Below are 26,921 nucleotides of genomic sequence, written 5' to 3'. Positions count from 1 at the left end.
TGTGGTCCTATAGATTTTTTTTGACTAGTGGCTAGAAACACATGATTTTCCAAAAATTATCTTTTTTTTCGTGATAAACTTGCTGTTACGTAACTGATACTTAATAAAAAAAAAACAAAACAATAATATGGTGCAAAAGGAAACCGTCATAAAATTAAAAGTTCGCCAAACAAAGGAACAGCGATTGTAATCTTTATAATCGCACAACCATTTTGTCACCATTAGTTTCGTAAGACAATAGACTCATAACTTCTGTACCAAATGGAAAGTTGCTTGGGAAATTTTTTAAATAAATATGTAAAGTAGGTGGTGTTTTAATTGCTTATGGTATAAAACACTAAATTGATGCAAAAAAAAAAGTAACGGCGTCAAAAAATAACTTCTTGTAAGCTAGTAACCTTGACGCGTAGTTGGACCAAGGAAAAACCATTTAACCGTAACTAAATCTCCATTAAGTTACGTCGGTGCTCTTTATTGATAGGCTAGTGACTGACGTAAATCAGGAGTCTGATGTTAGTAAAAGAATTGCGATAATCACCAACTTGTCAACGCATCATCAAAAGATAAAATCTCGGCGCGAACTGCTCATTGATCATCCGATATCGTCTTATTGGCATTCTAGGTCTGGTTTTGTATATAAGAAATAATTTAATTAATTAGGAGTTCAATGTAGCTTTTTTATGGTTAATTTACAATTTTTTGTGTCACTGTTATTGTGGCCCGATAAAAAAAATTATTGGATGCCACGCATGTATATAGTTTTGTTTTTTCTTGAGTAAATATTAAATCGTGAAGAAATAGTCTATACTTGCAGTGGAGTCGTAGGTTAAGGTAAAATGAAAATCCTTCAGTCTCCCTCCACTTATTTATTAAATATTTAGTTAGCTTAAAATTCCCTACATGTTTCGGACACAGTGGTGTGCATCATCAGGGGGTAAAAGGTTTAAAATTGGTAACAGGCACACGCCCCAGGGTTTAATTACATATCAAAAACCCTCTATTTATTACTATTGTTTTCAATTTTAATTTTTTATTAATGATGGGCACCACTAGGTCCGAAACATATAGGGAATTTTAAGGTAACTAAATATTTAATAAATAAGTGAAGAGAGACTGAAGGATTTTCATTTTACCTTAAATATTAAATCATTTAGTCTCTATATAATAGACTAGTGAATTATATTTTTCCGGTTTTCGGATATCTAAAAAGTTATTTATTGCAAGATACACGAACGGCAAAAATGGACAAGTATTTGATTTTGATTGATTTTAATAAATTTATTTAATTATATGTCTAAGAAAATGTCTTACAAGCAATTTTATTTTTGTGGATCTAAAGTGAATAATAGGTTTATTTAAAAACTGATTAAATAAAAGCTTTTGTCATCTCTTAGTATACTTTTACTTTAATTGTTTTAATTCCGATTAAAATAATATTCAAATCTAATTTTATTTACTTAATTAGGATTAATGCAGAAAACGAGCATAATCTCTTTACAATTTTTACAAGTCTGAATTTATTGTTGTTTTAAATAATTTATTAATTAAACTACAGCCTACACTAAATATACTGTTTATACATTATTTTTTTATTTAAGTGGCAGTACTATTGATCTTTTAACTATAATATCTTTATAAAAATTCCACAGTTTTTAGAAAATTTGAAAGTTTATTTTTTTATTAATTTTCAATAATTTAACTACTGTATTTAAAAAAAAAAACAATCAAAATATTCCCAAAAAAAGAATTAAATTTTAGCTTTTAAAACCTTTTTTTATGTAAAAGCCATAAAACTTAAAATTATTTAAGAAAAGTGAGGAATTATTTTAGGTTATAGTTTTCTTATTAGAAATTACCTCATTTATCACCTCCTTCAGTTTGAATCTTAAGTGAATTATATTAATATATAATGTAGTGTCACCCTGGGCTTTTGCACTGCGACCTTTGTGGATATATTGTGCTTCCCCTGTTCCTATCTATTCAAAACATTCACGAACTGAATCAGCGGGAGCGTCAGCAAAACCTCTTCATTTAGCGTATATAGCGTAATGTATGTGTAATTGCGTATATACGCTAAGTGAAGATCATTAAGGATTCTACACACGTATATGTTTAGAATCCTGTATCTCCTGTGGCCCAGTGTTCCACAATTTGCAATCAAATGTTCCATCGACTCCTCTTCCTCACCGCAGAATCTACAGATGTTTGTGTCGGATAAGCCAATTCTGTAGTGGTCTGTGATCGCCCCTACCAGCGTCCATAGGCTTTTCCTGTCCAGTCTTAGAGCAATTCGCCATGCCAGCATCGAACTCAAGAACTTCCTGGAGTAAAACAACCCACCAGTATCATCCCGATATTGCACTATCCTGAACGATGTCTATTTTGTGATATATTCTTAAGGAAAACCTTTGGTTAAACTTAGAAGATGGGCTAAATTTAATAAATTTCTCTTCAGTCCCTTTTTTTTGCGTAGATGTCTGCTATCTTAGTCCCCTTATGTCCTCGTACCCAGGCTAGAGTGATTTGATTCCGAGTCGCCAAGTCATTGAGCCTGCTGTGACATTCCAATAGTAATCTGGACTTGTATGTACAGCCGCTTATAGCCGTAAGAACTGATTGGCTAACCGAAATATGTTAATCCTATGTCCTTCTTTGCATAGGATTTCCAGAGTGTGTCTCCTTCCAGAGTGAACTCTTTGGAGCATGTTTGATCCATCTGTATACCACACTTTCGGAATCAACTTGAGTTTGCGCACCATTCTTCCCTTGTAGGGAAGAGGATCTTGTATTTTCTATTAAAACAGTTTACCAGGTCCATGTCGTCACCCGCCTGAGACATTATAGGTTCGTTTTTACAGCAGTAAGAAACAAATTTTTGACAAATAAACATGCGCAGTCGAGTAAAATGCGTTCGAACAGAAACTTCTGATCATCAAATTAAAGGTTTGATGTTCTTAAATAAATTTCTAATCGTCATCGTTTTCGAATTTATTTTGAGCAAAGTGTCAAAAAACTCCAGCCAGTCAACGCAGATCTTCTTAATATGAACATAACCTCTAAATAATTGTTTATGTTTTGTCGTTTTGTATAATCCGTGATATTCGTTTTGAAATTGTATTTTAAAATGTTGGAAATGTTGAAATTAATGGAAATGAGTTGCTTTGATCACCGAAAGAACCTAAATTATCAGAATGTTCTAATTCAGTCACAGACTTAGAAGATTCAAGTAGAAGAACCAATTAGGCCCAAAAATCAAAACTATTTATATTAAGGAAAAAGTCCATTCTGAAGTGGAGTCAATATAATATTGAAAAGTTAGTAGGGGAAGTCTTTTCTCCACAAATAAAATGCCAATCCTCTAATTTCAGGAGTGATGCATTTCGGCAAAGTGATGATGGCAAGTGTTCTTGCCATCATCAGATTTGAGTTACTTAACACATACACTGATGGCAAGAACACTTGCCGAAATGCATCACTCCTGAAATTAGAGGATTGGCATTTTATTTGTGGAGAAAAGACTTCCCCTACTAACTTTTCAATACAAAACTATATAGATAAAACAATGTCCCAATATAATAAAATATAATTTCTCGACCGTTTTAGAGTAAGCCCTGAAGTAACAAACAATATTTCTGAGCGATTTGAAGCTAGAGAATACTATAAACAATAGGCGAGACCCTATGGGAATTTAATCTTCCGAGTATTTTTATATTTTTTTATTATATCTAATATAAAAATGAGGTTATTTTTCTTGTTCTTCTGCTTTTAAATTGAACTCCACTCAACGCGTGTTTCATGTTAATCGGAAGTTGACATATTTTACGTATGCGCATCAAGCATGGTTAGGAAACAGTTTCAAAGTTGAAACTTGCAGTGAGAACAAACCTATGAAGTATATACCAGATTACAATTAGAATTGACAGATAAGATAGACCAGTAAGGTTGCCTGCCTTCAGATTTTTTTCTTGTAGATGAAAATTATCCTCGTGAATGCCTCCTCTTATATAGCCATATTGCGCGGTTAGGTTTAAAAGAGCCTTCATGCCCAGCATTGGGACTGATTTTAAGGCCCCGCATAAACATGCGAGTTTCGATATGGCTGTCTTCTACTCGGTTTTATTCCACCATACCACAGCCCTACACAAAAAGGATCACACCACTATATCCAAACCGTCATTTTGGGGCTCAGGCCCCAGGATCAAATAAATAGTTGTCTTGTGTTTCGACGTGCGGTTCCCAGGTGAGTTTCCTATCCAAGGCGAGACCCAGATATTTCACCCTCTCCCAAGGAACTCTCTCAATGCCACTCAACCAAAAACTGGGGACATTAGCCACATTTTTCCTTCTTAATGGTGCCATGGTCGTCTTTGTCGGGTTCATAGAGAGCATCTTTAAAGTGTACCATTCACATAGCGTGTTTCACATTTCGCATCCGAGGCATGTAGATTCAGAGAAAGGATTTTGGGGTGATTTCGGTCACATTTGGTCACTAGTTACTTTGAGGGCCCAAGCTCCAACGAAATAAAAACTAGCATAGGTGTACCCCAAGGTTGGAATCTCTCTTATTCCTAATCCATGATTATGGTTTGTCCATAATTTAATATATGTCCATTTTACGATGTTTGACAAAATAAAAACTCTGGACACTTTGAGGCTCAACATTGAGAGACATTTATACAAAGTAAGATAAAAAGGTGATGAGATGCTAATAAGTTATGCCTTAATATTTCTAAGACAAATATAAAATACATTAAATGTGCCTTTAATTATTGTATTTTTAAGAAAATATCTATTGTCGTCTCTTAATGTATACAAATTGTTTATATCTCTGGATTATATATTGATTCTGGATTAACATTTTTAAATAAGAAAAATATTTATTGCATATTTTTCTTTTGGCTAATGTCCTCTTTGCGTCACTGTGGACAATAATTTAAACATTTCAGTTACTAAAGACTATTTTTTTTAAATTAAGTCCTATCTTCGCTATGGAATTTGTTTTTGAAGTGTGTATTCCCATTACCTCTTAAATAAGGTTGTTATTTTATAAAACAGAGCCATTAGATGTTTATTTAGTGTTGGTTCTCGAAAGACTTCTCGTTTCTTATTTTTTACACACAAAATTCTTACTTTGTGCTGTATTTTTCTTTCAGAAACAGCCAGCCTTATTTAGAACATAACAATAAATTTACTAGAATGGATGCAGGTTATAATGCTTGGCATTCCTCCTATGTTGAATTGCGTATCTCTAGGCTTGAACAAATAAAAAAGTCAGTAGTAGACAATGTTGAAGCTTTTTAGTCATTAACCATTATCCATAATAAAGTAACACCAGCTTGGTATTTAGACGCTCTACCAAGGCTTTTTTATTAAATTAAGGTTAACAATGTAATCTTTTTGCTAGTATTTTATTTAAATGCATTTATGTGTTTAAATTAGGATATACTATAATTATTTTGTAGTATAATTGTCAATTTTATGCCGCTTTACTCTAATATTTGTTTTACTCTTATAGTATAGGACTGGCTATTTTGAGCTTTATACTCTTTTGTGTGGAATTTCGTAATATTTTTATTTAAGTTATTAAACTAGTACTTTATCAAGCCATATTAACATCAATATTCAAATTTGTTTGAATTTAAATAGGATTATTGGAAGAATATTTATTATATATCATATTTAGTAAAACATCTTTTATTTCTATTTTGGGTAACAACCTTCTTTTTACTAAAGTATATTAACAAATTTTATAATAGTTACCCAAAGGGAGACAACCATCTATGTCTACACCTCTTTCATTATGATTTTTCTAATTCATAATTTTAAAGCTTATCAGTAAATAGGAGAATATCTGGCATCACTTGGTAAACAACAGCTGCAAAATATTATATAACATACCTGGCTAAAGGTAAACACATTTTATGACAGCAAAATCATAAATTTTCTACAAAGATTTATTGGGTTGACAGTTATTATTCCTATAACCAGATAAAGCAGATATGTTACCAGTAAGAATTAAATAACTTATTTGTATTGAGTCATTAAAATGGATCTAGTTACATACATTTGTGAATAGGATATACAGATTAACAAGACTTATTTATTATGGAGTTTGTTGTTTGTTTTCTTTATAACTTTAACATTTTTCTATGCGAAATCATATTAATAATAATAATAATAACAAAAAGGCTCCATATTTGGTCATTTTAAAGAATTTTTGGACCAACATCACCTAGTTGTAGCATTTTTTAAATCCCAATAAATTTTCTTTCTCTAACACGTTTTTGTATAGTTTTTTGCACCAAGAAACTATCCATTAACCTGTCAAGTATAAAAAAAAAAAACAATTTGATTCAGATAGCATCAAGACAGACGGATTTGCTCACCGTTGCGTTGTCTGCTGCTTAAAAGAAAAGTTAAACTATATACCAGTTCGTATAAATTTACTTATCTTAAGAGCGTGTAGGCATGTTCTTGGTAATGTTCATGTTGGGATTAGTCATCCGACGTGGCAGAGGTCAAAATAAGCGTCTCTAACAAAATATTTAAATAGTCTGGTATCTAGTTATATCAACAGACAGGTAACAGGGTAACTTAAACAGGCTCTAAATAAGAGGGTTTATACGGTAGAAAAACATATGAAAATGGTTTTTGTTAATATAGTTGAATATATAAAGTAGAAATTGAAGTTTCTTCTACATCTCGAGTGGTGTCTTTCTCATCTACACTGAAATTGTGGGAATAAATACAAATCTTCCTTCGTCCATAAATATGATAACTGATTAGTTGCTATGTGCAACAGTTTTGAACATTATCGATGCTTATCCTTAGAAATCAAAAATGATAGAGGTTATAAAGGTTTTTGCCCAACTAGGAGCCAGAACTGACTATATGTTTATATTTTGTTAACCCTTTCAGCCCCAATGGGACAAATAAATCCCAACATACATTTTATAACATCTGCTGGGCGCTATCTGTCCCGTTTTTAATGGAAATTGTCATTAGCGGGTATTTTAAGGTTTTAACAATTTTTCGACAGACAGCGACACGCTTTTTGGAGGTCATTCTGATTGTAAGCGCCGAAAAGCGAGCACGTTGTTGGTTTTTGACACTGTTTTTTTTACAAATTTGATAGTTTTTGTGTGGTTTTTGAAACAATCTGTTTAGGTAAGTTCAGCATATATAATAGCAAAGTATTTTAAGGTTTTTTTTGTTTTGGTTTTTGCATTTTGAATGTGATATTTGGCTATGGGATATATGTGTCCTAAAGGGTTTTCTAATAGAGTGATTTATATCCCAATAGTATTTTACAGTATGTCAAGAAAGAAGTTGACTAGGGCAGCGCTTCATGATCTTGCTGATAATTTAGACGAGAACCTAACCCAACCCAACGACGGCGTTATTTCTGCTGAAAATTCAGATCAAGAGGCTGAAACTCCTGTTACAACTGGTAATATAATTTGGTCATTACCTACAAATACCTTTGTCCCAAGACTTAGCATTCCAAATGAAAGTAAATGTATCATACATCCTTCAATTACTGCAAATGCCTCCCCGCTGGACATATTCACTAAAATTTGTCCTCAAAGTTTATTTACTTTTATTGCTGAGTCTACAAACCAGCGAATCAAAATTTACAAAGAAAATAAAAAAAAGCAGGCGACTTTCACTGATGCAGGGGAGGTTATGATTACTATTGGCTGCACATTAGTTATGTGGTTCAATAAGGTGCCAAAACTTCGCCATTGCTGGTCATCGCATCCATCTTTGGGAAACAAGGCCATCAAATTAGGCATATCCAAAAACAGGTGTTTGTTTTTACTATCCAAGGTTTATTTCAATAATCCAGTCAAGCCAGAAGAGGCCAGTAAGATTTACTATGTACAAGAGCTTCTATCTTGCTTCAAATATACGTTTTAGAAATATCGATCCGACAGTACAAGTCAAAGTATTGACGAAAGCATGGTGGGCTTCAAAGGAAGATCTTCACTGAAACAATATATGCCACAAAAACCTATGAAAAGAGGCATAAAATTATGGTCTAGATGTGATGCCAAAACAGGATATACATACGATGCAAATCTACATTGCGCCAAGGACGACGTTAAAAGGAGCGAAACTTTGGGCGAAACTGATGTAAAAAAATTATGTGAAACTATACAAAATCCAAACGTAGTTCTGGCCTTTGATCGATTTTTTACATCAGTCCGTTTGATGGATTCCCTCCAATACCCAGCTGTGGAAACAACCATTATTACAAGAAAAGACATGCCAAAAAAATTCTTCGAAAAACGAAAAATGTCTAGGGGTGAATGCGACTTTTTATCAATCAATATCTATTGCGATCAAATGGCAAGATACAAAGCAGGTTATTCTTTTGAGTAACTGCCATACCCATGATGTGACCTGTGTGAAGAGAAAAGACAAGACTGGGCAGATAGTTGACGTACCATGTCCCACTGCTATTGCATACTACAATGAAATCATGGGTGGTGTGGATCTGGCTGATCATCAGATGAGTGGTGTATATGACTTTGGCAGAAAATCATGCAAATGGTAGAAAAAAGTATTTTATCGACATTTGATGCATGCTGTTGTTAACAGCTGGGTAATATATAATGACTTACGTCGTACCCAAAACAAGATACCCTTACTGGAATTTTTATTTACCTTATTAGAGGACCTAATCGAAGAAGGACAACAGCAAACTTCAGTCAAACTTCGAAGAAGCAGTTGTGGAAGGCCATCAAAGAGATCAAAAGTAATGAAAAACGTGGGTGATCACCTTCCAATAGAAACATCGAAACGGCGCACATCTTGTGCTCGTTGCGCTCTTCAGAAAAAAGAACGTAAAACCACTACTATTTGTGCAATGTGCGATGTAGGGTTGTGCAAGCATTGTTTTGCGCTTTATCATTCGTCCTAAAATACTTACCTTTGCGGGTTGTCTTTTTGTGAATAAAAAAAATAAAAATTTTGAAATACAAAAATGTGTTTTTTTGGTCCCTAGGGATATTTATAACCCACCTAAAAATCCCGCTGGGATATATTTGTCCCATAATTTTTTGCTCTCCCTGTATATATATTTTTTATTTTAACTAGTATATATTGTCAAATGATCTCTTAAAATACCATAACTAGCAAAAACATCCTTAAAATCATTAAAAATAAAATTAGGTCCCAAAGGGTTAATATGTATAAGTTTTAGTATAATAAAACATAAGTTAAATGGTTATAGCTATTATTTTCATATTTTATTACTTGTTAGAAACTTTAAATTGGAAATTAAAATTACAGATTTTCTTTGTAATTTTGTACATTGTCTTGTTGATGGAAAGCTTAAGAGAAACATTATTAGTAACTAAGTTTAACTCAATTTGGGCTCTAAATTGCGAGAGTCAAAAGAAAAATAGAATAGATACAAAATTTGTTCCTAACAGAATTTTTTTTTTGTCGCTTTGTACAATATTCCTTTAATTTTAAATGTAAGCTTAGAAAAATTTTTATGTACAACTAGAATATTAAAAATTAGTTCTAAATAAATATTTTCTTTTATACAAATATTATATAATAAATTTAATAATACAAAGAAAACAATTTACTAAAAATAGAAAAAACTCTCAGTATTTCAGTTTTGTTTTTTATATAATAATGTTGATAAGATAATGTGTAAAATTAAAAATTTTATTAATTAACAAAAAAAAATATTCACGCCAGAATTTTGAAAAATGAAAGTATTATAAAATAGTTATCATATTTTTAAGAATATTTTAATTAAAGGGCAAACCTACATTTTCTAGGAATATCAAGCTTAGAAAAATTTCATTGTCTTTTAACAAAATGACCCTAAAACTCCCATTTCAATGACTGGTTCTATTTAAAACTATCTACGGTAATATTCAGAAAAATAAATTCTATAAATATATTAAACGTTATATGGATACTCCAATAAAATTAAATGGGTAAATTTTAAGGTTAAAATTTAAAAAAAATACTTTTAATAATTATATGATAATAAGAATAATAACAAAAATATTTATGATGCTTAAATGAAGTTATCCTTATAATCTTCAAAGATTATTCATAGTAGTTATGATAAATTAGATTTTTTCCTGACTGCTTCTGAAAAACTTATTATACTTATTGAATGAGTATTTTAATGCTAGTCTAAATACCTATCTTATATCAGATATAGCATCATTAGTTAAAAAAAAATAGAAAGTGCTTTATAAAAATATAAAATAATAAAAAACTGTAAGAAAATATTTCTCGGTAGTAATATACCCTGAATAAAATAGTCTTACTAATAATTAAACTTAAAATCCAAAATATCATCTAAGAATTTTGTAGAAAATTATTTTTAAGTAGACCGTTAAACTAAAAATTGTCATTAATTAAGGTACTTTTAAGACAAATTTAAGTTAACTAAATTTTCAACGGTTTTTTATGCCATTTTTTATATAAAATATGCCGTTTGGACCTTAAGATTAACCAGTTCTAACTTATAGTTTCGACAATAATGTTTATAGCCTCTAATTTTCAGGCCCTGAGGATGATAATATTTATATTCAAAACATGTAGAGCATAGATTAATTCAAGTGGAGGAAGTGTGTTTTATTTGGCTCCTATAATGATATATTTTATATTAAGATCATGCATAACTTAAATGGTTAAGGTTGTTACATTCATAATTCATTTTAACAGATGCTCTATGTACCTTTTTAAAAGAAATGGGCTTGAATCATTGTCTTGTAGATGGAAAGCACATGATATAAATTATAGGTAACAAGGCTTAAACTAATATTGACTTTAAAGTGAGAGAAAATTAAAATTTGCAAATTGCAATATATATGAAATTAATGAATAATTCTTTAAAAAATTATAAAGAAGTTTTAAACATATTCCTACAATAATACAATAAAATATATTTCCATAATATATTATTTGATTTATATTTATTTTTTAGTTTATCTTTTTAATTTATATTTAAACTGGGTGTCGACCACTTTTCCCTATGTAGACAAGTGCTACTGCCGTTTTAAAGTTTAAGCCAAAATATTATGAAGTGATCTTTGTAAATATTTATCGCATAGCTTTTTTTGTCAGGTAAGGTGTCAAAAATTGTAGTTACTATGCCAAAAAAAGATAGATAAGATCGCAACATCAAGCAAAAACTAATGTGTGGGCTTGAATTATTAGAGAGCGACTTATTGGCCCAACATTTTTGTAAAACAATTTAACTGGTGACATAGATAGACCAAAATTAACACGACTAATTTTTTCTGAAAATGGAAATTTTGACTAAAGATTCCTTCTTCTCATTATACTGCTAATGTACGACAATTTGTTAATAATTTTTTACATGATCGATGGATTAGACGGAGAGGGACAATTAACTATAGGGTTACCTTAAAGACAAAATTTATGCTACAAGATACAGGAATATGAAAGAACTAAAACAGATGATTAGAAACAAAATTTAATTATTTACGCCAAATGTTTATAAACAGAATTTTATCTTAAGCAGCTTTTTGACAAAGCTAATCACTTTAGCTGTGTCAAAAGGTAAATGGTTTTTACTTTGAACAGTTGCTTAGGCAATAAATTTTATTTTTTACGAAAAATGTACATATTACTTTTCATCTTCCTTTAAATTAACAATACCAGAAACTTAAATTATTGAAAGACTAGAATTCGTTAATAAGAACTTTTTTGACTTCAACATCTGCTCAGGAGCAAGGAGGAGTTTTGTTCATAATATTTACCGATTCACTGTTGTCAAGTTTACACATATTTTCAACAGGGGAAATTTTCAGCTATATACATATGTAACAGGCTTAATTTAACTTTTCTATGTTTAATTTTCGGATTAGGAAAAAAAAACTGAAATAGATATATCGTATTTTAAGAGCAAACATTTTTATTCGAAAAAAAAGGCAATTCAAGCTGATCTGTTCATAAGTAAATACTGATACCGTCATAATATCATATCAAGGGAGAACCGTCATTATAAGCGTTACATATAATAGAAGAATCTTCATAAATTCAAATATTTGTTGAAAATACATATCTTTTAATAGCCTATAAAGAAAAAAAACTGGAGTTTTGTCCAGGGTTTTATTAACAGGACGGATTTTATGTTTTTTTTTATCTTGTTAAAAAAATTGCTTATAAAATTATTAAAAATTTGTGTCTTTAAACATGAATTATTAAGAAATCTATAATAATTGTAAAATATGTATTATTCACAAAAATGCTTTTTATTAGATCGGTGCTTCTACTCTAATGAAGATGAACCTTTACTCTAATAAAGAGTTCATAAACAGTAGTAATATTGTTAATTAATTTATAATATCTAAAGCATAATCTATTAAGAAATTTGTCATGTAAAAATTTTGTGACGACGTTACTGGTAAAGATTCCATGTGTCAGTAGAATCGACAATGCGATCGAACGGCATTGCTATGTTATTGCTTTTTTCCCTAATATACATTATCTACTTTCATTTAACTTTGAAGATAATATACTCTTTATAGAGTATCTCATCATATTTTATTAAAAAAGGTGCTTTATATTTTATTAAAGAAAACTAGTAGTATTGTTTTATTTAAATAAGTGATAAATTCATGGGAGTTGTAAAGTTTCACATTCATAAAAAAAAATTAATTTTATATACTTAATACATAAATACCTATTAAACTTACATTTTAAACTATCATTCTTCCAAGGTGGCACAAGAGGACGCCTTATGGGATGACTCAGGTGATTTTTAAGCGATTGGCTATTTTATCAAAATAAACAAAATCTACATTTAGCACCAGGATATTTTATTTTTAATTTTCATACCTCTTAAAAGGTCTTTTCAATTTAAAGGCAAGAGCTAATTTATTAAAAAAAAACTAGATCGTCAATTTCCTTTTTTAAAGAGCTTGCTAACAAGGTGCCACCAGTAGCAGTATACTATTTAAAAAATATAAGTAGGGTTAAGTTTTAGCCTATCAGAGGGGTTAAAAAAAGTTAAGGTTATGGCAATTACTGCAATAAGTCTTAGTAGACGAGTTCTTGCTTTTTTCTGAATATTTTTTTTCAAGAGCGCTAGCGAATTTTTTCCAGTAGAGTCCTTGCCCTAAATAGGATGCATAAAATTGTATTTATACTACTCCTAGAATATTTACGATGAATAAGTTAGTTTTGGCAAATTAATAAATACTTCTAAGAAATTTACATGTCTTTTTAATGAATGTCTTAAAAAGGCTAAATTATCATCTTGTTTAATATATTCTATTTCAAATTGAAAATATCATAATTTTTTTTTCTTAAAATACGGCAATAAGAATCTGCTAATCTGAACTTATAAAACAGGTACTAGTATATATTTCGATTTTTTTAATCAATTTTAGATAAAATTAATATATTACGAAACGGATATAATAGCTCAAAAATTTTAAACTAAGAAGATCATATAGAAAAAAAAAGTATTTTTTACATATTATAACTTGGCGACAATTGATTTTAAAATAAACTGGTAATTGAAAACCAATATAAAAAGACAAAAAAAATGCTTGGGAACTTTGGAAACTCAACTGGAAACGTGTAAAGCAATTTTTCACTACTAATTTAACCTAAAAAAAATAGTCTTACCAATAATTAAACCTAAAATTCCCAAAAGATACTATGTCCATATAAACCAGGGTTTCTATCCAATCAAGAGTTCCCAAACTAACAAAACCAAAATAAAATTTACGTGAAAAAAATGTCGTTACATATGACACAAAACGAAACGCGATATTCAAGCGCCCGCGAAAAAAAACACGTTCTCACGCCCAAAGCCGCTTAGTCTCGCTGAAGTACTAAAGTACCGACAACGCGGACGCTTTTTCATTCAAAGAAGTAGCCGTCGTGCACCCCCACTATGTTGAGCGTAACGTGTTGTGCATTAAAGCGATCGACGCACTGTGTAGTTTTTATTGCTTCTTACTGCGTTTTGTTGCTGTCCTAATATTTTGCTTTTTTTCATATTTATAGACTGATACATTTTTATTGCATTAACAGCTTAGGGACGCTTAAGAGTTTTGTACCTTTTACGACCGGCACGAGCTTAAAATGCTGCGGTACAGGTTTTTTGGAAAACATACCTCCAAATACACATTGAAATTAGCGGGTTAGAAAGAGCGATAAGACTTTTTTCCACAAACGAAAATGCCAGTCTTTCAATTAAGAGTAATGCATTTCGATGAGTTCACTTCAGACTCACACATTACGTAGCTTTAATGTTTACATGTAAATGACTGGAATTTTTATTTGTGGAGAAAAAAATTTCTCGCCCTTTCTAACCTGCTTTATTATAGCCACTCCACTTCAAGAATGGACTTCTACTTAAAAACACATTTTTTTTGACCCAATGTTATATTATCTTTCTTAATAAAAATAATTTAGCACAAATAATAATTTAGGAAATTTCTAAAAAAAAATAATTCTGTGTACCATAGTCCAAAGAACTAGTAATACTATGGTAATTTTTGCTAACAATCTGATCTTTAATTAATTATTTATTTTGTGATTAATTGATTATTACCGGATTAAAAAAATATTTTTTCACAGATCACCTTTTCCAATATTTTCAGATCAGATTCAGATTAGATGATTTCGAGGGTCATGCCGAATTTAATTTTGGTTTGTTCAATAAACTTTTGGGTCAGTGGTGTGCAAATTCATATTCAACGGCCAATAAACTATACATAGTAGACCTCGATATTTGCTATAGCGCGTTCATAGCTTTTTCTTTGAAAATTAAAGATTCTTCAGTGCAAGCTGTGAATTATTATTATATTTATAATAGGATTTATTTATTTATACAGAAAATAGTATAAAGCCTTAGAACATTGAAAAGCTAAAAGTGGCATACCACAGAACTACGGGCAGTTTATGTGTTTGCAACATTATTGTGCAATAAAGCTAAATGCTTATGTATAGAAATTGCAAAAAAACACTTCATAATATCATAAGATTACCACTTATTTTGGCGTCTATCAATACTATGTTCTTCTTTATTAAAAAATATTTTTTTGTAAATAAACTATGATAAGATAGTCTTTATTAAAGTTTATCAAAATCTTTATCAAAATTTAACGTTAAATAAATGTAGATAATGTTTTTTAAGAAAAACATGCCAACGCCGCTTGATCCCATTATTGTTGCGACTGGCACGAGAAATCACTACTAGTGACGTCGTAAAAAAATATTATCATGATAAATATTTATTGATAATAGAGGATGCTATAAATATAAGTAATATTACCGCTGATGAACTATTTAGGCATTTTTTTTATAAGTTCTGCCTACCTATTTAAAAACATTTTTTATGTAAATTAATTATTTCATAGATTTCTTAATAATTCATGTTTTAAGACACAAATTTTTAGCATTTAACATTATTATTCAAATACCAGTTTTACATCATTTATTTTATATCATATCAGAAAATATACATAGGGTGTTGATTTGTTTAAAGGGATAATATTGCTATATTGGAAACAGATCTACATAACTTCTTTCTTAAAAATGCGTAATAACTATAGATAGATACTTAGGTATTATGCTATTTTCCTGCCAAAAAAACAACTAAATGTAAAATAAATCCTGTTAGTAAAACCGTGTATAAAATAGTTAAGTATTTTCAAAAAAGAATTTAGATTTAAAAATATATTCTTATTTCACTTATACTCGTATTTTACATATTCACGGTCAAGTTCTTATTTAGGCTTATTTCTAAGATCTACTATTCTACGTTTATGAAGACGATTCCCCCATAAAGTCATATTACGTAAGAATCGGTATTTACCTGTGAAAAGTTCGACTTGAGTCGCCTTTTTCCCATGCTGTGCTACAAGTTTTTACTACAAGTTTTTTAAATGCGACCTTTTTTCTTATTCAACCAGAAATAAAAGAAAAGACATAGAACCTCACAATTACCGAATGTACATTCAGTACATGTACCTTACAAAACACAAAGCCTAAGCAAAAGTTTTTGGTTTAAAAATGTTATATTTACTCTTAGATTAAGTTATTTTTATTTCTACTTTCTACTTTTAAATCAAAATTCAATACAAATAGTTTAAATTATGTGATAATATACAGCTGAGAATTTCCTTTTTCGGAAATATATGTAATCTTGACAACAGAGAATCAGCAAATATTTTTGTAAACAAAGAGCCCTTCTTGCTTCTAAGCACTTGTTAAACTCAAACAACGTTGCTTACTGATTCTAGCCTTTCAATGTTCTAAATACAAGAAGACGAATGGGGTGGCGGTATCCAACTGGAGCTACTCGTATAATTACCCTAATACATCATTTATAAAAAGTAGGTTAATGCAATAACTTAAGTTTATTACTATGTGGGTAATATGTGTATAAAACAAGTCTAGTCATTTTGCTCCTTTACTTTTTTGGGAGCCAGTTTGGAACGTTTAGGTCCTTTCAAAGAAAACCTTAAAGGACTTCTCAAAAAAACTACAAAAAAACATCACATATAGTTAGGTGTGATTAGCTAAAAGACCAAAGTTTATAAGCGAACAAAAGAGATGATCAGTTCTTGAGGTATGATGCTTCAAAGAATTATAATGTGCTTATATAGTGGTTCTAGTAAATTATGTGGTAAACATTTTCTTAGAGATAACCTTTAAAGTAAAATATCTTTAAAATTAATTTAAAATAAAGTTTTATAAGCTGCATAAGCCTCAATCAGTTAGAGCTATTAGCAGTAAAATTAAATTAGTTACGTGACCAATCTTAAATAAACCATAAATACCAAATTTAAACCCAATCGGACCAATAGCAAGATATTTTTTTTTTTTTTTTTTTTTTTTTTGGGTCGGTGGAGAAATTCTTTATGAACACTGGTTACGCGGCGCCGCCCCCAGTAGTGTGGGACTCAGTGTCGAGTCTGTTTCGTCCTATACCCACTAAAACTCCACCGCTGGGTGGTGCCTTGTGGCTCCCTACACTGCGGTCTGCTAAGAAGCAGTCCTATTGTGTCCCATATGTTTAGTCCCACAGGTTCAAGTAGCTTCAAGGAAGACCAGGATTGTGCCCAGTGGTAGATTTCTTATACCCTCTGGTGCGGGTTTCTCTTCCCCCAGGAATGTTGCCCTGGTTTGATTAAATGCTTCACAGAAGCACAGTATGTGAAGAGTTGTTTCGTCCTCCTCATTGCATCCTCTACATAGCGAGGTAACTGATTTCCCTAGCGTATGCAGGTGTTTCCTGCTGGGTGCATGGCCTGTAAGTAGCCCTGCGACCTTTCGCAGTTGTTGTCTGGAGAGGCCCAGTATGTTCTCACCCTTCTTGAAGGGTGTGCTGCCTATAAGTTGTTTGGATTGTTCCATCTTTGGCAGCTGCTCCCAGTAGAATTTGTTCTGGTTTGTTACCCAGTTGCCGATTTCCCCCTTCCAGGTCTTATCGCTGACATAACATGTTGGTTCAGGGCCTACCAGGCTGTTGCTGGCTCCCTGGGTTGCAAGTTGGATAGCCCTTCTTGCAGCCTTATTGTTGCCCATATTCTCTGCTAGGATTATCTCTGGCCTATTTTGCGCTTCGGCGAGGTTCCTGAGATCCTCCCAGCAGCTTTGCACAGTCCTTGACTTAGTCTCGAACTGTTGTAGTGCAAGTGTCGCAGCCTGGTCTCCTGTGAAAATTGCGAAGGTTTTGCCTCTTGGCAGCCCTTCTCTTATCAGTTGGACACAGGTTTGAATTCCTATTATGCTTGCCTGTAAATTTGTTGTTTCGAGGCCCAGGTTTAGCATAAGTTGTCTGCCCTGTTGTTCGTCCTCCACCATGCCCACAGCTACCCCGATCTTGGATCGTTTGGTTGCCGTGTGCCATACTGAGTAACCTCTTTGCCTGAGCCTGTTCGCTTCTGCGTCCAGTGGTCCCCTTTTTTCTTTGATGATAAAAGGTTTGTCTAGGTATGTGACCTTGGTTCTGTCTGTTCTTAGGGCCAGGCGCCCAAGGTCCTGTATCTTGTCAAATAGGGCATTGTGCCCATCTTTCGATAGGATTGTTGCGCCATTTGACAGCAGTCTTTTCGCCCCCGTTATAGCTTCAGCCCTTACCACTAAGTGTAGCGGGCTTAGTCCTATCAGGTTCTCTAGGGCAGCAGTCGGCGTTGTTGACATCGCTCCTGTTATGCCCAGACATGCTATTCGTTGTGTTTTGTTGAGTATCTGTATTACAGTCCTCTTTTCTGCCGCATGCCACCATATAGGTGCTGCGTATGTAATGATGGGTCTAACCATTGTCGTGTACATCCAATGTACCATTTTTGGTGACAGTCCCCATGATCTACCGAACATTCTCTTGCAGTACATAAGAGTTTTCGTGGCTTTATTTGTAGCTTGGATTACATGTTTCTTGAAGCTGACTTTTTTATCCAGGGTTATACCTAGATATTTGACCTCGTCTTCAAGTCGCAGATTTTCTCCATAAAATTTTATGTTTCTAATGGGCTCTAGTTTCCTTCTTTTGGTAAAGGAGACCAGAGTAGTTTTTGTGGGGTTTACCCTTAGTTGTTCTTCCTCACACCAGTGCTCGACAGTAGTCAGGGCTCTTTGCATTTTTTCGAATACATGAGCCTGACTACCCCCTCGTGTAAGGATGACTATATCGTCAGCATATCCTATAGCAAGGATAAGCTGCCTCTCCAGTCGTATCAGCAAGCTGTCCGATACAAGGTTCCACAGCAGCGGTGACAGTACGCCCCCTTGCGGTGTTCCCCTGCACACTTTGGCCTTAACCGTTGTGCTGTTGAGATTTGCTGCTACTTTCCTATGATTTAGCATTTGGGTTATCCAGCCGCCAATCATGGGATGTATTCCTCGTGCTGCTATCGCACGGTTGATTGAGTCATATGATGTATTGTCGAATGCTCCCTCAATATCTAAGAAAGCTCCTAGGGCGATCTCTTTGTTGTTCAGAGATTGTTCGACCCTCTGGGTTATCTCGTGAATCGCTGATTCACAAGATTTACCTGTTTGGTAGGCATACTGGTGTCGATGTAGAGAGTTGACCCGTAATACATTGTCCCTGATATGCCTTTCTATGAGCTTTTCCTCTGTTTTTAGGAGGAATGATGTAAGGCAGATTGGTCGGAAGGATTTAGGTTTCGCATAGGAGTCGCGTCCCGTCTTTGGTAGAAATACCACTTTTGCTTCCCTCCAACTCTCTGGTATATGCGCCGTGGCTAGACTTGCCCGCATTATTTTACATAGTGCAGGCAGCAGCAGTTCGCTACCCCGCTGTAGCATGACTGGCATTATGCCATCCATTCCGGGAGATTTAAATGGTTTGAAGGAATTTATCGCCCATTTAACCTTCTCGTAGGTTACTACCTTTTACTAGCAAGATATCTAGTGAAGTCACGTGACCTGTAACTCAAATATTAACCTCAAACTATATAAACCCTAAATAAAAAGTAATTTAAGAAAAAATTTTTTTGGGTCGGACCTTCATGAGAAAAGTTAGTTATTGCTCGCTCTGAATAATTCTCAAGAGTTTCATTTATATGGCATTTGAAAGATAAATAATGAAACTTTTTTTTATTTGTTTTTTTTTTCGAAAATTACTGTAATTAACAAGGAACTAAAAAAAATTTTTAAAAAAAGCTGGTTGAATGTTTTTTTAGAAACTTTTATTCGCTTATAATTATTCACTCTGTATACCAATGTAGCCTAAAAAGTTCACAGCTCTTAACCCTTAGGTCCTGAAAAAAGTCGTTTAAAGGCTTTCAATTTGAGTTCTCGTGAGCGAATAGAATTTGACCTATTCTTTTACGAGTTTTTGAAGCTGGTGCCGCTTTCTTCAGGGGTCCGAAAAAAAATTGTTAACGGATCATATTAACTCAATGCATTAAGAGGTGACATGCCAAATTTCATCGTTTCACTCTTTATATAGTCAAAGATATGAATATTTCTTTGCAAAAAACTTGGATTTTGAGAGCTCTAGGTAGCACATATACAGTGTGTTACAAAATTCGGTGCAAATATTTTAAGAGCATATTGTTGGAGTCCAAATAAGACTTGGTTTTGGCTAAAATGCACCCCCTCAAAGCTACAGCCCGCGCAAATTGCTTGACGAAAATCGATTATTTGGAACCGTGACTACAGTTATCCGCCAAATGTCCTGAAAATTTGCAAATTCCCGTTTTTTGAGTGCTCTTTTCATTTTCCGTGACAAAAATGGTGTAAATCCAATTTTAAGGAAGGATTTAGGGATGCTTGTCCTTTTGATGGCCCATATCTTATGTTTGAAATAATAAATTTAAGAATCTAGCAAGATCATCTTAGTTATGAAAATGTCTTAAATTTTTGTCTTTTGCATTTTTTCGATACAATTAACCGCTCTCCAGAAAATCGTTGGTAAACGAAAGGTAAGCATTAGTAAAGCTCGCTTAAATCTGAGTTTACACCATTTTTGGGAAGAAAAATGTCAAGGGAACTTAAAAAATCTGAGACTTTTTTGAACTGGCAAATTGTCAAAAGGTTTAATGCATAGCTATAGTTTGTGTTCCAAATAATATGTTTTCTTCAAGCAATTTGCACGGGCTATTGCTCTGAAAGGATGCATTTTAGGACACATGTTTATGCAAAAAAAAGCCGTATTTCTACTTCGGCAATACGTCACTTTTATCACTACCGATTAACTGATACGGAGAGATAGTAAGAAATCCCTTATTTTTTTTTATGGAAATTACATGAAGATGAAATTCTCGTAATGCTAGAAAGCAGAGAATTGAATGCATCAGTTGCTGAATAGCTAAAAGATCTTTAAGAAAATTAATTGTTACGTCTTAGTATAGAGTACCGATCACCATGACGAGTCTCAGCCAAACCCACGGCATGGAAATCAGAAAAAGTGTTAAATTTCCGACATGTGCACTCTACGAAATGAGATTGTTTGAACTTAAATATCGAACACAAAATATAGTATCTTTTTCTTAAAGTAAGTCAGTCCAATTTTTTTAGATGCGGCAAAATATGATCAAACTTATGAACACCATAATTAATCTTGAGGCATGCATTTAGAATTTTCTGTAAAGACAAATGATCATGTTGAGTTAAACAAAGCATTTAAATAATATTACTGTATTTCAAATAAAATATTTCTAATAGTCTAGAGTCATAAACCAAGTTTAGTTGGTGTATCAAAGGCTTCATTATACATATAAACAATAATTCAAGTTTTCCAAAACTTTCTTTTGTAACTAAAGATATACGACTTAAGAATCTTAGATGAAAATCGATGTAAATACCCAAATTCTTGCAACTGTCTATAAAGTTTAACGATATGCTATTTAAAGTTAATGAAAAACGCTAATCCTTTAAAATAGTTTCTTCAAATTTAACAAACGAAATTAATTGAATTACGTTTTCATTAAGAATGAGTCAATAAGCAATGGAAATATATGAAAATCAGTGTTCATGTTCCTACATGCCAAAGAGATTTTATTAAAGAAGACTAATGTGTTGTTACCATTGCTGGCTTTTAAACTGTTTCAGAAATTAAGAAAAAATCTGCTGTGTATATACAAAACGGAAAAGATCCACACTGCCCTGTGAGACACCTTGTTTACTTAGTTATGATATTCTTATCAACTTTAGAAATTCGTAAATACAAGTGAATAAATATTATTTTGTTTTAGAATAAGAATCTGACTAAACGGTAATATTCTATTAAATTAAAGATATTGGTAGACAATTACTTACAGATGCGTATTGTGTGATTTTAGTATGATTTTTACTACGAAATAATAAAGAAAGCCCAATGACCATTTGTAGAGAGGATCACAAAAATTAATTAAAAAAATAATTTATTTACACTATATTAACTTTTTAACAATAAAAATTAACTTACTCTGGTGAAGTTTTAAAAAAACAGTGTTTTGAAGGTACTCCCAGAGCAATTCCAAAACTTAAGTAAGAAAGTTTGCAGATTAAAGCTTCCATGAGACTGGTTCATTTATAACATAATCTACACAATATAGAAAGTGCAATCTCTTAATATGACTTTGTGTTCTCTATCTTAAAAAGATGAGATCTGGTAATTCATTTTAAGGTCATCTGCACAAGTGAGAAATTAACTGTGCGCATTCCCCATATTTGATATGGATAAATTGTTAAACATATGCACATAATAAATACCTTGCAGTAGGCTGGACGAAGAAACTTTGAAGACATAAACCACAACACATTCATATTTGACTACTTGAGATAGATTCCTTAAAATGGATTTTTCATGCCTAGAAAATAATTACAGATGAGGGTTAACCTACTAAGTTATGCCTTTAGAGAAGTCTAAATACATAAAATTATAACATAAAATAAATATAAAGTTGACTTTATAAACATATAGCTTTGCCAGAGGTATTGAAAGGCGGTTCAAACATTTGTTAAAGAAAAAATAACAAGATTCTACCTGGTCCACAATTTAATGTATTCAAGAATTTTTGTACTTGATATACAATTTCAGACCAACAAATAGAATAGCTGCACACGTCATCAGTCAACGAACATTTTGGGATATGATTGATAGTATGGCTTGAACAAATACTAGAAAAAAGGTCAATATATTTATATTATTCTGGTTGAATTAGAAAATTCAATGCCTACATCCTCTGTCAATCTGAAATCTGAAAAAAAATTGTATTTTTTAATTATCTTTTTGGTGGGTAGACATAACAGCAACATGAGCAAAATTCAATTTCTTAATAATATAAATAGTAGAGAATTGAAATAATAGCTTGAAAAAAGTTAGAAATTTTAATGCCTATATTTATATCTACATTTAATACCAGTAATAAATATAGATCTTTTGCATGAAATTATATAAGCTATAAAACAAAAATACTGTTTCCTAATAAGCCAGAAATTGATACAAAAAATAAATGATACTGTTTACAAATAAAAAGTTTTTATCGTAAAGTTTGGTAATCAAAAAATATTTTTTTTTAATTAGTTGTTAATTTAATTAATTAATTACATAAATACCACAATTTTTATTATAATATCTTTTTTGTGCATACAGAATAAAATTAAACTCAAGTTAATATCAGTTTTAAGAATTAAATTTTAATTTCCAATCAGAAGTTTTGAGTGTCTTTTCAATGATAAGACGAAATCTTTAAAATAGTTTATTACATCTTTATATCATCTTCCTATCAAATAGATACGGGGAAAGTTAATAATTTTTTTATATATCAATCATTCTCAGTACCTACTTTATTTACTCATTGCAAAACAAAAAAAATGTGAAATGGTAAATACCAAATTACCTAAACATAATTTAACTCTCAAAATCTGTATTTCAAGATTTTCTGATAAGCCAAAGTGATGACTTTAATCAAAGTAAATTCCTGATGTTTTTTCTGGTTAATATAGGGTTAAAATTAAGCGTTGACAAGTTATAAATCAGCATATCCTTACTTAATTAATTTTTATTGTAAATTTGGATCCTTGAGATTGATTTTTTAAAAGCTGGAATGTATTGTGATTTTTTTTTAAATGGTGATTAAAAAAAAGCATTTTACTACTTTTAGTGGCTTTTTTAAACTTAGTTAACTACAATGTTTGCAGTACAAACTTCATATACAAAAAAAAAAGATTTTTCAAATCCACTTTGTGCCTTTACACTTCCCCTTAATGATAGCGTGCGCATCTTTTTACCATAATAAATTATTGGGATTTAGTGTCGTATCTGCCTTCAGAAAATTTAAATTTTCCAAAATTATCATTAATGTCTACCACAAATACAGTAAACGTCCTATTCGTTGCTGTAATAATCGATCTTTTTATGGTAAAATCTAGAGTTCCAAGTGGCAAAACGCCTATTAGTTTTAAATATCATAACGGTACTGGTCCTTTTCCAGTACACGTGAAAGCATCTGATAAAATAATGAGCAATTTTACACCTCCGCAAGAATATTCTCGACACGACGATTGAGTTGTGAGTAGGTGACTATTGTTGTTTATTGTAGGTTGAAATTGAGCTTTTAGATACAATTTGTTTGTGATTTGCGGTCAAATGCAAATCCTCCATCATTTATAATGAATATGTTTTGAAATGTTTCTTATAGAACGTTGTTTTTCATTGCAAAAATAAAAAATTAAATGATAATTTATTACCAACGCGTAAATGTTTAATAGGTTTTCCTACTTGACAAAAAAAATCCAAGGTGTCGATAAGCGTAAAAAGCACATATTTGCAATATTAATTTAATTATTCTGACACTAATTTATTCCTAAGACATATTATTTATCTTCTGGTAATTGAAACAAAATAATTTTTTCAAAGTTAGATATTTATATGAAATAAATTATAGCAATTATAATTGCGCGGTGACACTTACGATACTATTAAATTATTATCGATCAGGACCAGGAAGGCGATAGAATCAAACATAAATCATACAAACTTTGAATAGCCAAATGGTAAAGGCCATTTATTTTATATAATAAAACTGGTAGCTCAAATATGATAATTTAATTTATGATTTATTTTCTATAATTTTAGTTATTTGCGGTTATGAAATGATTGCTTAAGGACTATTTGGCGGCATAGGGGCATAAATTGCAAAAGCTGCTTTATTCGTATAAGGTAACAGAGAGTAAACTTTTTAGATTAGACCTTGTAAGTGTAATTTCTTCTGACATTAATCTATACTTATAAAGAAAAGACTGTCTACGATATTCCAAATCATACCGCAATGTTTTCTTGTGCAGTTTATTTTGATAGTTTTAAATCTTTTATAGATACAACCACAATTCAAGGTATCATCATTTCATATTAGATTAATTTTATTATTAGTAATTAGTACTTTGGTAATGTACTAATGAATCTGAATGTCTATGGAGTTAACTGTTACAAAAATAATTTAGTTTTTGTACAAATTTAAAATAGAAGTGAAGAAGAATAAAAACAAACATTGATATTCACATTTTTGCAAATTGCATTTACGTTTGCAAAACATTAAAAAAAAATAAGTCCTAAAAACATATAATAATAATTAAATCTTAAAAGTCAAATATTTGACTAATACATCTCGCGCCCCTCTTTTTAAGATTAGGAAAATATTTAAATTGAATATTTAATAGATGCTTAAATTATTAGTTAGATATTAAAAAAACATTACTTTTAAATATTCTGGAGCTAATTTGAATTTAATAATACAAAAAAAATATAAAGGTAAACATAATTTTGAAAGAAAAATTATTTCTGGAACTAAATCATCTGAAATTTAAAAATGTAAGTTGTTTTCTCAAGCTTCAACGATTCCCACATACGCACGTATCCTATTACCCTTTAAAAAATATGTATTTGCTTCTAAATTGTAAATACAATAAAGTGTTGATTCTAACTTAAATATTATGTCAAATAACTCGTAACAAAGTGAAATATAAAGTAGGTAAGCTAGACTTATTCTGAGTTTAATATCTTTAGTTGAATAATCTTTGTGTTTATAGAAAATCCTAATTTTAAGACTTGCATTAGCTGTTTGCCTAGAAATATGTTAAGAAAACCTTAAGTTTTTATCAAGAATTAATTCCCTTTAAGCACTAAATTTGGATAAGCAGTAAATTTAAATTGGATGCTATTCACACACAATCTAAAAGTGTTACTTTAAAATGTCACCAAAAGAAAATTTTTATCTACTAACAAAACTTCTGTTTTCGCTTCATTCAAGAATAGGAAAAGGTTTTGGAAATATTTGAAATGATTTTAAGGTCATCATTCAAATTTTTTCCATACCAGATTAGAATCTATTAGGCTGAAAGAGTAATAACTACAAAATTACAGTGTTAAAGTACCTGTATGGATAAAACTTCGATGAAATAAGCGTTGAAAATTCTTAGTATGAGTTATCTTCTTCTTTTGCCCTAGGTCATTATAGTTTCAAACCAAAAGTTCACCTCTTCTCCCCAATTCGTTTTATAATTGAAACTAAAACATAATTATAAATCTTTGTAGATGTAAGTATTGATAGGATTGCTGCACTGATTATAATTCTTTAGTAACCAAAACGCCAAATCGCCGATCCCAACTCGTATCTGTATTTTTGCTTTACTGTAAATGGCCGGCAATGGGTAAAACCTAGAATAAGCGCACTAAACCGAGGACTTACCAAAAGCAAGTCACAAAATCCAAAAACTAATTATTTTGCTTCCATTTCGGACTTTTACCCAGTAAATCTTAGGATTTACCACACCGCATTGGTAAAAGTACGAATACTACTGTTACGTTACAAAAATCGATATCCTGAAACAATAATGGTTAAAATTTCAATGCCTGCAAATAAGGTACTTTATAAATAAAACAAAAAGTCATACTAAGACACTTTTTATTTTAATATTCTTAAATTTAAAGAGAAATCATAGTAGTTCTAAACAAGATATTAAAAAAAAAACATTAATTTAAGAAATAATATTGCAAAAAGTACTTATTAATAATAAAAGAAAAAATCCTTTAAATAAATGAATTATAATATCCACTTATAAATATATTTATTTATTGGTACAGGGCAAACATCCGTGGCATCTGGAATTGGAGTATTTTGGAGTATTTTGGAGGATCTGCACAAACATCTTTTGGTGGGACATTTTCGAATGCAATTACATTTCTTAAATCCTTAGGCACCGTATAGCGACAATATTTGCACTGCACTTCTTACGCTAATTTCCTGAGATAGAACATCTCCAGAACTCAGAAAATTATCTTTGCAAATAGTGAATTGATTTCTTGCAAACTACTGAGCCAAGGTTTCTGTGCTAGTTTCAAGACAATAAACATTTTTATTCGTTCTTTTTAATACAACATCCAACAAAATCCGAGGATCCGTTTTGGATCGATCCGCGTCTGGTATTTTTACATTAAC

At 31.3% G+C, this 26,921-nt stretch overlaps 1 protein-coding gene across 2 annotated transcripts in view; it reads right to left on the bottom strand.

Moving 5' to 3' along the window:
• The window catches only part of LOC126737710 (ras association domain-containing protein 10-like), a 96,522-nt gene extending 82,660 nt beyond the window's left edge, over positions 1 to 13,862 (bottom strand). For both annotated transcript variants that reach the window (XM_050442708.1, XM_050442710.1), the window contains exon 1: positions 13,642 to 13,862. The gene's annotated coding sequence lies outside the window, so the exon portion shown is untranslated. The remainder of the gene's footprint in view (positions 1 to 13,641) is intronic.
• Positions 13,863 to 26,921: the final 13,059 nt, after the last annotated feature.

This window comes from Anthonomus grandis, chromosome 6 (assembly GCF_022605725.1).
Source record: "Anthonomus grandis grandis chromosome 6, icAntGran1.3, whole genome shotgun sequence".
NCBI classification, from domain to species: Eukaryota; Metazoa; Arthropoda; class Insecta; order Coleoptera; family Curculionidae; genus Anthonomus; species Anthonomus grandis.
This window is presented reverse-complemented; position numbering and strand designations above follow the sequence as displayed.